This window comes from Cryptomeria japonica, chromosome 1 (assembly GCF_030272615.1).
Source record: "Cryptomeria japonica chromosome 1, Sugi_1.0, whole genome shotgun sequence".
NCBI classification, from domain to species: Eukaryota; Viridiplantae; Streptophyta; class Pinopsida; order Cupressales; family Cupressaceae; genus Cryptomeria; species Cryptomeria japonica.
The window spans coordinates 235559694-235570860 of NC_081405.1; positions in this window are offsets into that span (position 1 = coordinate 235559694).

Consider the following 11167-nt stretch of genomic DNA (forward strand, 5'->3'; position numbering starts at 1 on the left):
CTCAGTTACAAAAGAAGTCACACTGACTTACAAAATTGGATTATACAAATCAAATGGCTTGTACTGCTTCAGATCAACATCTACTACGCCAGATTCAGTACCGGTTTAAGCTCTGCAATATACATAAACCCTTATCCCAATAATTCGCACATTAGGTCTGCTATTATCTTTTCATATATCGCACTTCCTAAATGATCTACAATGATCTCGTACTTTTATGAATCATGTTACAATCCACCAAGTCGTCTTACAAAAGATTTTACAATTAATTACAAAATATATCTATACAAAATTCTTGTCAGCTAGGGTGACAATAATCTTCTTTTTGGTGTCGGTGATCTGTATGTCGGTGTAGAGTTTGTCGGTGTCGGTGCCCGTGTCTGCCTGCCAGTATCACATGATTGTAAGGTTGCCATCAATGACAATACCTTCAATCACTTACAATTTCTCATTTGAGTGTGCATTTGCCAACAACCACAATGAGGACCAAGCCATGACGAAGCAGTTAAGAAGACACGACAAAAGATTCAAAATCTACCTATATACAAATGCTTCAGAATATGCATAGGGTGGACACCTTTGTTTTGTTAAGGATGGAAAATAATTTACTGCAGAATATGGTAGAAGTGTTTTCTCGGTAGAATTTAGAAAATGGATATCTTCTAATAAAGAAATCTATGGGATCATTAATAATTTGAAGAAATTTGCCCTGAAACTTATGTACTCAAAGAAATTCATAATCAAATCTGATTGCACCAAATTCCTGACATTTAAAGAAAAGGACCATAGTATAAAGGATGGTTGAAGGAAATATGTTAGATTTCAAGAATATTTAAATCAATTCAACTATGAAGCTCAACATATCCTAGGGAAAGAAAATGTTGTCATTGATTGTCTCAGCAGGAAAGTACCCAGAGTATTTATGCAGAATCCAGCTAATCCTTCTTCTAATCCAGGATTCTTGATCGATAAGGAATTTGATGTCTATTTTCAGACAATAAATCAGAGCGTCCAAAGAATCACGCTCCTAAAAGGTACTAAAAAGAAATATCTATATCAGACACTCTATGCAACAAACACACTATCACATTTAGGTGTATTTTTGAACCAATTATAACCAGTGAAAGTTATGGTGAATTCTCAATTATGAGAATTAAAACAGAACACCAATATCTGCCATTATTAGACTTCATCAAAAGATCTTTTTTCACATGGTTGGTTAGTTCTTCTACACCAATAACACAAGAAATATTAGTTTTCTTTACTTATGTTGGACTAGACCAGGTAAATCTAGATCCTGAATATTCACTTAGAAGGGAGATTGTCATAAGAATTATTGATGAGACAATACTAAAATGAGAATATTTCTTTTCCCCACAATTAATATATGACAATAATCTCCAAGACTGGAACATACGACATAAAATTCATATTCTTTCCAAATGGAAACCATTAAACTAGGAACAGGTATTTGATTGTGGAGAAGTGACGTCACCACTACCTTCACCAGTCTCTAGCTCATCATCAACAAGTAATAATGAATACCATGTCTATAGTTACAAAAGGACTTTTTGATGAAAGGGAATGTTTGTATAAGGACAAACAATGTCGGTGGTTTATGGCCAATATACCTCCTTTTTTAATAACCAGTTTACCCGGTATACTAAGTCAGATTCCCTTGTATTGCCTATTTTGGTCACTTATCTATTGTAAATAAGCCCTAGTAGAAGTATTTTGGGCATCAAGAGTCTAGAGTTTTCATAGGTTCTAATTGCTTTAAGTCTGAGTCAATAGTAACTGCCATAGAGAGTATAATTTATCTCTTCCATTAGAGATATCAAAAATCAGACTGGCATGTTCTTGTTTATCTTTGATAATATACTTATGTATTTTGATTTTGGGGAATAATAAAAAGAAGTTGTAGCCATTCTGGCGACAGCCTTCGCCGTTGTTTCACTTTCGTCGTTGTGCATGTATCCCTCTTTAGACCATACCACAACACATAGCAACAGTCAGATCAACACGTTACATCCATCACGTGTCGTTACTCATCCTCGAATTCCAGACCTAATCTAGACCCAAAATAACATCACCCAACACATAAAAAATAAGAATGGGACCAAGATACTCATGAATACAATCGATCAACACCATATTTAAAAAACAAATAAATCTCGATCACGAACATCACAAATAATCAACATTAAATATCAACTTTAACACATCTTCCGACGCACCAAAGATTTTGGGAACACATCTTCTGGATCACTAACACCAATACCATATGTTCACATCAATGACATTCATTAATGACAACCATCAACATCACATTTGCAACAATTATGACTATCATAATTTTCTTGGCAAAGTCATGGGTTCATCAAGATTGTCATAACTTTCTTTGGACAATCATAGGTTCATTAAGAAAATCATGGGCTCCATAGGATAGTCATATGTTCATTTGGAGTGATAAAGACACTACTCAAATGATGAAAATAAAATTGAGTTTTATTTTTGTAAATCTGACCCCAAGGGATGGTAGAAGATTAGTTAAGGAGAGTGGGATCTCATTGTTGCTTAGATGGGACATATCTTTTGTGATTACCATGTAGATACTTTAAGAAGGTGGTGTATTAAGGAAGATCTCTTTGGGAATTTGTGGTTTAGGTCACATATTCATTTGCTTTACCTTCTTCCATTTATGGTGATGAACATAATGATAACCATTCTTGTATAACCTGTGATGAATCTTTGAATAATTGTCCTTCACATACCCTTTATTCACTCGATAATAATTAGTACTTTTATCACATTGTATTGACTTCTTATGTGGAAATTATTGATATTTTTAATGAACCCATGACAATTCCAGTTAATGTGGAATAGTCCTAATCAACCTAGGACAATCCTAATGAACCCATGTTAGTTGTGATGAACCTAGGATAGTACTAATGAACTTAGGACAATCCTAATGAACCTAGGACAGTTGTGATGAACCTAGGACAATCCTAATAAACCTATAACAATCCTAATGAACCTAGGACAATCCTTTTGATGAAGATATTCCTGGGAGTAGAGTGATAGAAAAGGATTTGTACTTTATGTTGAGTTTAAATGCAAAGTATGCAATATTTGCCATACCAATTGTTGCCCTATAGTATAACAAATCTTAGGTAGCCAAAAAGTAATCCTTCACATAGCCTTTATTCACATGATGATAACTTGTACTTTTATCATACTTTATTTGCTTCTTACTTGGGTTTTATTGACGGTTCGTTGCCTTGTTCTATATTACATGGATTTATCATATTGTAATAAATGAACCTAGGACAATCCTAATAAATTTGAGATAATTATAGTGAATGCGGGACAATCCTAAACCCCTAGGACAGTCCCAATGAATCCAAAATAGTCCTGATAAACCTAAGTCAATCTTTTTGAAGAAGATATTCTTGGGAGAAAGAAACTAAAAAAGAATTTGTCCTTGAAGTTGAGTTTCAATGCAAAGTATGAAACATTGGCCATCCAAAGTATAGGAAAGTAGTTGTATTTAGTTAAGTATTTTGGTGAGATATTAGGAGTTTATTACGGATTTCAAGGGTTGTTGAGAATATCGATTGGGGTTGTTCATAATGTAATGCCCCTCCATGTTTTGCTTCAGATACATGCTACTTTGATTTATTGGACTATGTTTGATTCGTTTTGTGTGGTTCATTTCACTGATATATGTGAATGATTACATTCACATGAACATTGTTGTTAGGCTTGTTTGAAATATGTTGGATTTGGTTAAGTGTTGTCATTGATGTCAAGATTGTATCTCGGTTGGACCTATTCTGGTTAGTCTTGGTGATCATCTTGGTTTTGGCTATGATTCTGATTCGGTATGATCAGATCTTTGGAATCGGTTTTGGATGCTTACTCTGGATGGCTATTTGTTTTCCATCTTCTGTTGGTTCATGTTTTGGTGCTCCGGTAACTATCGCTTATGTTCCCGGTTGGCATTTCTTGGTATCGATTAGCTTTACCGGTAAGTGATATTTGATGTTTTGGTCAAACGATTTTGGTCCAACTTATGGAATCAATTTCTATCATGCTGAAGGTGCTTCTTGATCATATTCTGAGTTTTTGGTGACTTTGCATTGGCTGGCATGCTATTATGGTGGTCCTACTTGGATCCGGTTAGACTTTCTAGGTTACTTCACTAAGGGTTTCTACTGGTTGGTGAGGCATGTTGGATTTTGGTCTTAGCAGAATTTATAGTGAATGAAATTATTTGGTTACTTGATTTAGGTCCATGCTATGTAATGTAAATCAAAATATTGGTCTGGTGATACCGTGTAATGTATTTTTTTATTATAGGTTTATGGGTTTATGGTTTAGCTGACCTTATCGATAAGGTTGATGATTTGTATTAATAGGTGACTTATTCATGTAATTTGGATATCGATGGGATCGATGGTTATGTGTGCATTATCAGAGGAAGGTTTATGTGCGAACAAGTGATATATCATTCGGTGAAGGTTTTTGTATTGTAGGGCAGACATCTATGCTTAACTGGAACTGTATCAAACATTAGAAGATGCTACTTTCACAGTTCATTCTTTTCAGATTGTAGTATGATGTTTTGTAAGTCAGTGAGACTTCCTTTTTGTGATGAGTAGTGAGCTCTAGGCGGTTGGCCTGATTGCAAGTGCAATCCCCATTGTAATTTCACATACTGTTGCAAAAGTATTATCTAATTGTGGGTAGGGTTTTCCACCATGGTTTTTCCCTTTACCAGGTTTTCCATGTCAAAATATTGGTGTTGTGTGTACTGTACTTTCATGTTCTATCATTCATTGTGTTGGTTTCTTTGTGCTCCTATTTACTGGTTTTGATGCATTAGTTCTGATTTCTTGATGGTAAATTGATTCACCCCCCCCCCCCCCCCCCCAACCTCTTAGTTTACTCTCGGTATCAGATCTGTCTAACAAGGCTATGTTATGTTGCTTATGCATTTTAGGATGTGACTATTGTTATATTTAATTGAGTTGGGATTAGAGATTTACATGTATATATGTATGTTTGTATACAACATATTTTTGGTGCAGGATTGCAAGTACTAGACATCGACTCCACGTGGTATTATAGGTCTGAGCGTGTCTTTATAATTTCTAATGGTAGTAAAAGGAGATAGTGCAAGGCCCAAATTATACTTAACCCTAGCCATTGTCCTAACCTAGGGACAATTATCTAATATTTATATGTTATCCTGTCAAATTTGTCATGTGGACAATATTTCATTACCCAATTGTCAGTGGTGAGTCTTGTTTAGATGTTGGCACTAGTTTATAATTTGTTTGAGTGTGATGCATTTTACGTGATTATTAATATTAATTATAGCCCATGTGTTGTAAATTATATTAATAATTAATTCATGATTATTATGGCTTTAAATGTAATTTTGATTTGATAAATATGTTTTAATATTGGATAATATTTAATAAATGTTTTATGATTTATTGTTTATTATTATTTTTTATCTATTATTTATTATTTATTGTCTATTGTTTATTATTTATTTATTGTTTATTGTTTATTGTTTATTATGCCGATGGGCATCTACAATGACATTAAAATGTTAGTAAACAAAAATTCAACTTTAATTTGAATCAATTTGACATGCAAGTGACAGGCAAATGCATGAAATATGCTATCTTTGGTTTTTGTGGAGGTGTTATTTTATTACTCCAAAAAAAATAGAACCCTTGCCACTTGTCTCCAACTATATCAAATTGTTACATTCAATGCTAGTGGAAGAGTGTCATACTTAAGCAACTCTATTATTATCTATATTTTTTTTTAATCGGTGACATGGATTTTTAGCCTGCTTCAATCACCAAGTGAGGCCACAAACTGCGTGGCTTCATCCCCATTTTTACATATATGAGGTATTAACGCCTCTAAGCATTAGTTCTAACATCAGCAACCATTACCTCCTCATCTCTCCAATCCCCTCTCCTTATCTCTCCACTCCATCATGACCCCTTAAATCTCCCTCACCTTATCGCTTCATGTGAAATTCATTGCACCACATCGTTCAATGAATCTGCCCTCAGCCACTGTTAGCATTGAACATGGCATTAGCACCCTTGTTAGATTGTTGATCACAAGACACATGATCTGTAGGATGTCAGCCAATGTCAAGCAATTCTCAAGGACCACCATGTCAGTGTATGGACATCGTACATGGTGAGGCATTAACGCTGCCAGCAGACAACACCAACCGCAAGCAACATGATGGGACCGGAAGCACGAACCGACAACCTCCACCAGCGCAGGAACACACAAGCAAACGAGCGGGGATTCGAACACAAGACCCACTATCAACAATGGGTTGCAACTTGTCATTGCACTACGGGATCAACCCCATTATCATCCATATATTTGAAACTCTTATATACTACTAATATTCTTGCAATCGTCATATTTCCTTCTATTATAAGATATCTCTCAGCATAATTTATATATATTTTTTAAATATAGATATACAAGTTATTTATTACTTGTTTTTGTTTTTTGATAAAAGTGGATAAACCATTGAAATATATTAATAATTATATTTTTTACAGGGTGTCTGGTTCAAAGAGCACTGAAGGGAAAGAACCAGTAAGAAAACCCTTCAGTATTGCTCAAATAACACAAGCCTATCTACCCATTACAAGAGTTATTTATTATTTGTTGTTTGTTGTTTATTATTTATTGTTTATTGTTTATTGTTTATTGTTTATTGTTTATTGTTTATTGTTATTGTGTAAGTGGATATTTTATTATTTATCTATTTTGCTTTGAGTGTGGAACTAATTGTTCTATCCAAAGGGAAACTAGTTGTCTTATTTTGTGGATAATTATAATTTAATTATTTATTTTCTTATTTATTCTTTTTTCGATTGTTGACGAGCCAACTTTTTATAGAAGATTTGTAATTGGTGATTTATTATTTGTTAATAATATTTAATTATTTTTATGGGAATTGTTATTATTTTGAAATCTATTTAATATCTATCTATTATTTATTTAATATTTTTAGGATTAGGGTTTTTTTGCTTTTTGTGTGTTTTATTTAGGAAATTATGTTTTATCTGTTTAGTTTTTATGAGAATTGATGAGAGGTTATTATTATTATTTTCTTTTCGAATCTTTGAGAGAAGAACTTTTATTATGCCTTTAGGGAGAAAATTTGAGGATAGGAATTTAAAGTTTTCAGATTTACTTTGAAGCATGATTGGAATTTCCCGAGCTTGGATGTTTTGAAGACTTGGTTGTTGATTTGAGAAGATTTTGTGTTTCAGAATTCGTCATCGACATTCTCTTCTCTCTCTTTTTCTTTCACAGGTTTTCAAGTAAGTAATCACTTTACTCTTGATTTATGTAATTTGATTTTAAATGATTATTAAGGGGCATTGGGGTTCGATTGAATTATATTTATCATCTGTGATTGTGTTCTATTTATTATTTGCAAGATTTGAGTTTGCATGAAATTCATAATTGTTTTGTAAACTGAGCTTGATTTCATGTCTAGGTTGGTTCTTTTATTTTTGGATTGAATTTTTACCGGAACCTTAGGAGATAGGTTAGCTAGGTACACTTAGGGGGAGTGGCTCACTATGGGGGCCAGGGCCCATAAGTGGTTGTCAGGGTAACCCATAGGTGAGTTTAGCAATAAGTGACAACATTAATAAACTTTGGGTTGGGTTACAAACTAGCAAGATAATTATGTGCCCACTCATGCCTCATGTGCTCATATGGGCAGAGGGTGAGAATGGGAAGGCCTGACCATCTGTTGATATGTTGAGCTGGCGACCCTGACTGTTTGTTGAGATGTTGAGCTAGCTAGATTATGCATTACCTTGTCTTCACGAAAGGAATGTATGGTTCCACACGAGTTGTTGAGACTATGTGTTGACACTCTTCCCTTTGTGTGTCCTAGTTGCCTATGGTGTTAGTCTTACGTATAACCCTCTAGAAGTTTCTTTAGATGTCTTTGATGGTCTTGTATGTTATCTATATTTTATTTTCTTGTGTTATGGTATCTTCTATCTTTTGGAAGTATGCATGTTTTGTTTATCTTCCCTAGCCTGTTTGTTTGTGTTTGGGCCCTTGTGTCTATCTCCTAGCATGGGGGGTGGGCCTATGAGTACCACATGGTTGGGTGATGATGCTTTTTCCACCCATTGGGAATACCTTGGAGGACTTGCATGTGAGAGGCTAAGTGGACCTATTCAATATGTTTCATTGTCTTCGTATCTCAACTATGAGATGATCTACCTTTATGATGTAATTTGTAATGTATCTTCCAAATGATGTAAAGGACGTGTAATTTGCATGTTTGTATTTGTAATCAAGAGTTGTTGATATTATACCAAAAGGAAAAGATTGCAATAAATACATGTTTATCAATTGATGTTTTGCATGTTTATGGGTTTATGTGTTTTGCATGTGTTCTTACTATTAATTTATGATTATCATAGGAATCTTTCTTTGGTGTTTTCAAATGAACATGTAGAATAGATATTTGTGTGTTAAGTTATAAATTTAAATAAAAAATTACTTGCTATGAAATTGAGTTATTAGTTGATTAATTTCTGGGTCCCTTGGTGGGGTGTTACACATAATATTCTTTCTATTTAGTTTTAATTAAAGATCTCTATCTTAAAATAGGAAATATATTAATGAGTGGCATGGGTTTTATTTTGAATGGATAAGATTGGAATGAAGGAAGGTCATAAGTTCCTCATGGACAACCATATGTTTCTAAGTATGCTAACATGGACTGATGTAGGAATGTGAGATAGCAATGAGTGACTTGGGTTTTATTTTGAGAATGGATAGGATTGGAATGAAGGACAACCATAGGTTTCTAAGTATGCCAACAATATCAAATAAAAATGATTGGAATTAAACTATATGATAAGGTGGTTTTCATAAAAGGTATAAAGACAAATAAAATATAAATAAAAAATTTGAGATTTGATTTGACAAATTACACAATTATGTTTAGTTCTTTTTTTGCTTCAAACTCCTTAAAAATTTGGGTTTTTTGCCAAGTTCCTTTGTATTCAAATGTATAATTATGTATAAATCTAATAGGATTAGTAAAAAAATATGAAAATAACAAATCTATATCATCAAATTAAAACAAAAAATCATAATAAGCATTCCAGTACTAGAAGAATGAAAATACTAGCTCATATAGTCAAATTCAGTCTAAAAATATCAAATTAACTTCTTCTATGTTGTTAAATGAAAAAGGTGGTGGAATATGTAAAATGTGCTTGTGCTTTTGTCAACATCATGATAAGTATTTATTAGTTGGATAATGCACATATAGGAGAGAATAATAGTGCACGCGAGCTTGAATGACATGTCATTGATGAAATAGCTTTGATATCGAAAGACAACTGAGAGGGGGGGGGGGGGGGGGTGGGGGTGAATCAGTTGTCTCACAAACTTACACAACTTAAACTTATTCTCAGATATGATAATTAATCATGAAAGCATAAATCAACAACACACATAACACCAAGATTTTTGAAATGGAAAACTCGATCAAGGGAAAAACCATAGTGAGAACCTACCCACAATATGATGATACTATGTTAGAAGTATATGAAACATTACAATGGGGAATGCACATGAATTCAGACACATTGCCTATAGCTCACTGCTCAAAATACTAAAAGGGCACGAACTAATAGAATAACATCTCCTAATGCCTGGTTACAGTTCTGGTTAAGCACAACTTCCTTTTCTTCACACTCCTCAACTTCTGAAAGACGTATACATTCAATGCTCATAAATATTATGATTCTCATCCATACACTCTTCACACACTCAATTACAAATATATTACATTTATTTATACATGACATCAACCTTGGATAAATCAACAAGGTCAACTCAACATACAACACCTAATTACAAAAATATAACCATACACGCTACAATATCATATGCAGACCAAGCAATATTGGCTAAAACATAACATGGACCCAAATCAATCACCACAAACACACTACACCTCCAAGAATTATGCCTTGAACATCTGCAACATGCTACAGGCATTTGGTCGACCAAGAACCAAATAACACAAACATACCGAAGAAAATCATCAACTATGCGCACAACAGTCAATGCAGACCATCAACACAAAAGGCACGCGATCTAAAAACATCCACAAGCATCATGAATTACCACCGCAACATCCACACCAACTCAAATTACTAGAATCGTATCATCATCATATTGAACTTCATGATCACTAAATGAAATGATTGACAATCTGGGAAAATAAGTTGCGGAGCTCCAAACCACGAACCAATTGAATTGAAGATACACATTAACATTCCAAACATATCCTCCAGATCCGCAAAACAAGATATTACAATGCAGATCAAAATACCTAACACTCTACCACCACTAATCAATAGAAAAACTAGCCACAACACATATAATCATAACTCACTCAAATCTACATGTGGATCTTTGAAAATTGCACTGAATTATCTATACACAATCCTCTACAAACCCTTTAGTCCACAAACTCTAATCATCAACATGCTGACCAAACCAACTCATCGAACTCACAACAACACTGACACAGACATAGAAATATGTTGACATCAATGACAACACATCTCTCAAATATCATTCAAGCACATATTTGCAGCAATCTCAGGTCACATGCTTTTTACCATTTTTCTTGTACCTCATGAAACATGCTTGTGTTATAACTTATACGGAGAATTATGACTTTTGTAGAGAGAGAGAGAGAGAGAGAGAGAGAGAGAGAGAGAGAGAGAGAGAGAGAGAGAGAGAGAGAGAGAGAGAGAGAGAGAGAGAGAGAGAGAGAGAGAGAGAGAGAGAGAGATGGATGTATCCTCAATCCTTAACCTTATACCCTCAACTATAAACCTTATATGGATCCATCCCTTACCCAAGTTTGCCTTCTATCTTCCATAAGCACACTCGCATTGTAATATCCTTTGTCAAGGCAGGTGGTGCATAACATGGGTTCTTTAATTGGAACAAATGAAGAACCTTTAACTATCACATCTTTGAACATCTATTTAAAATATGGTGAATGTGCCACGTGAAATAGTTTAGCATGAGCATAAAAAAAAGT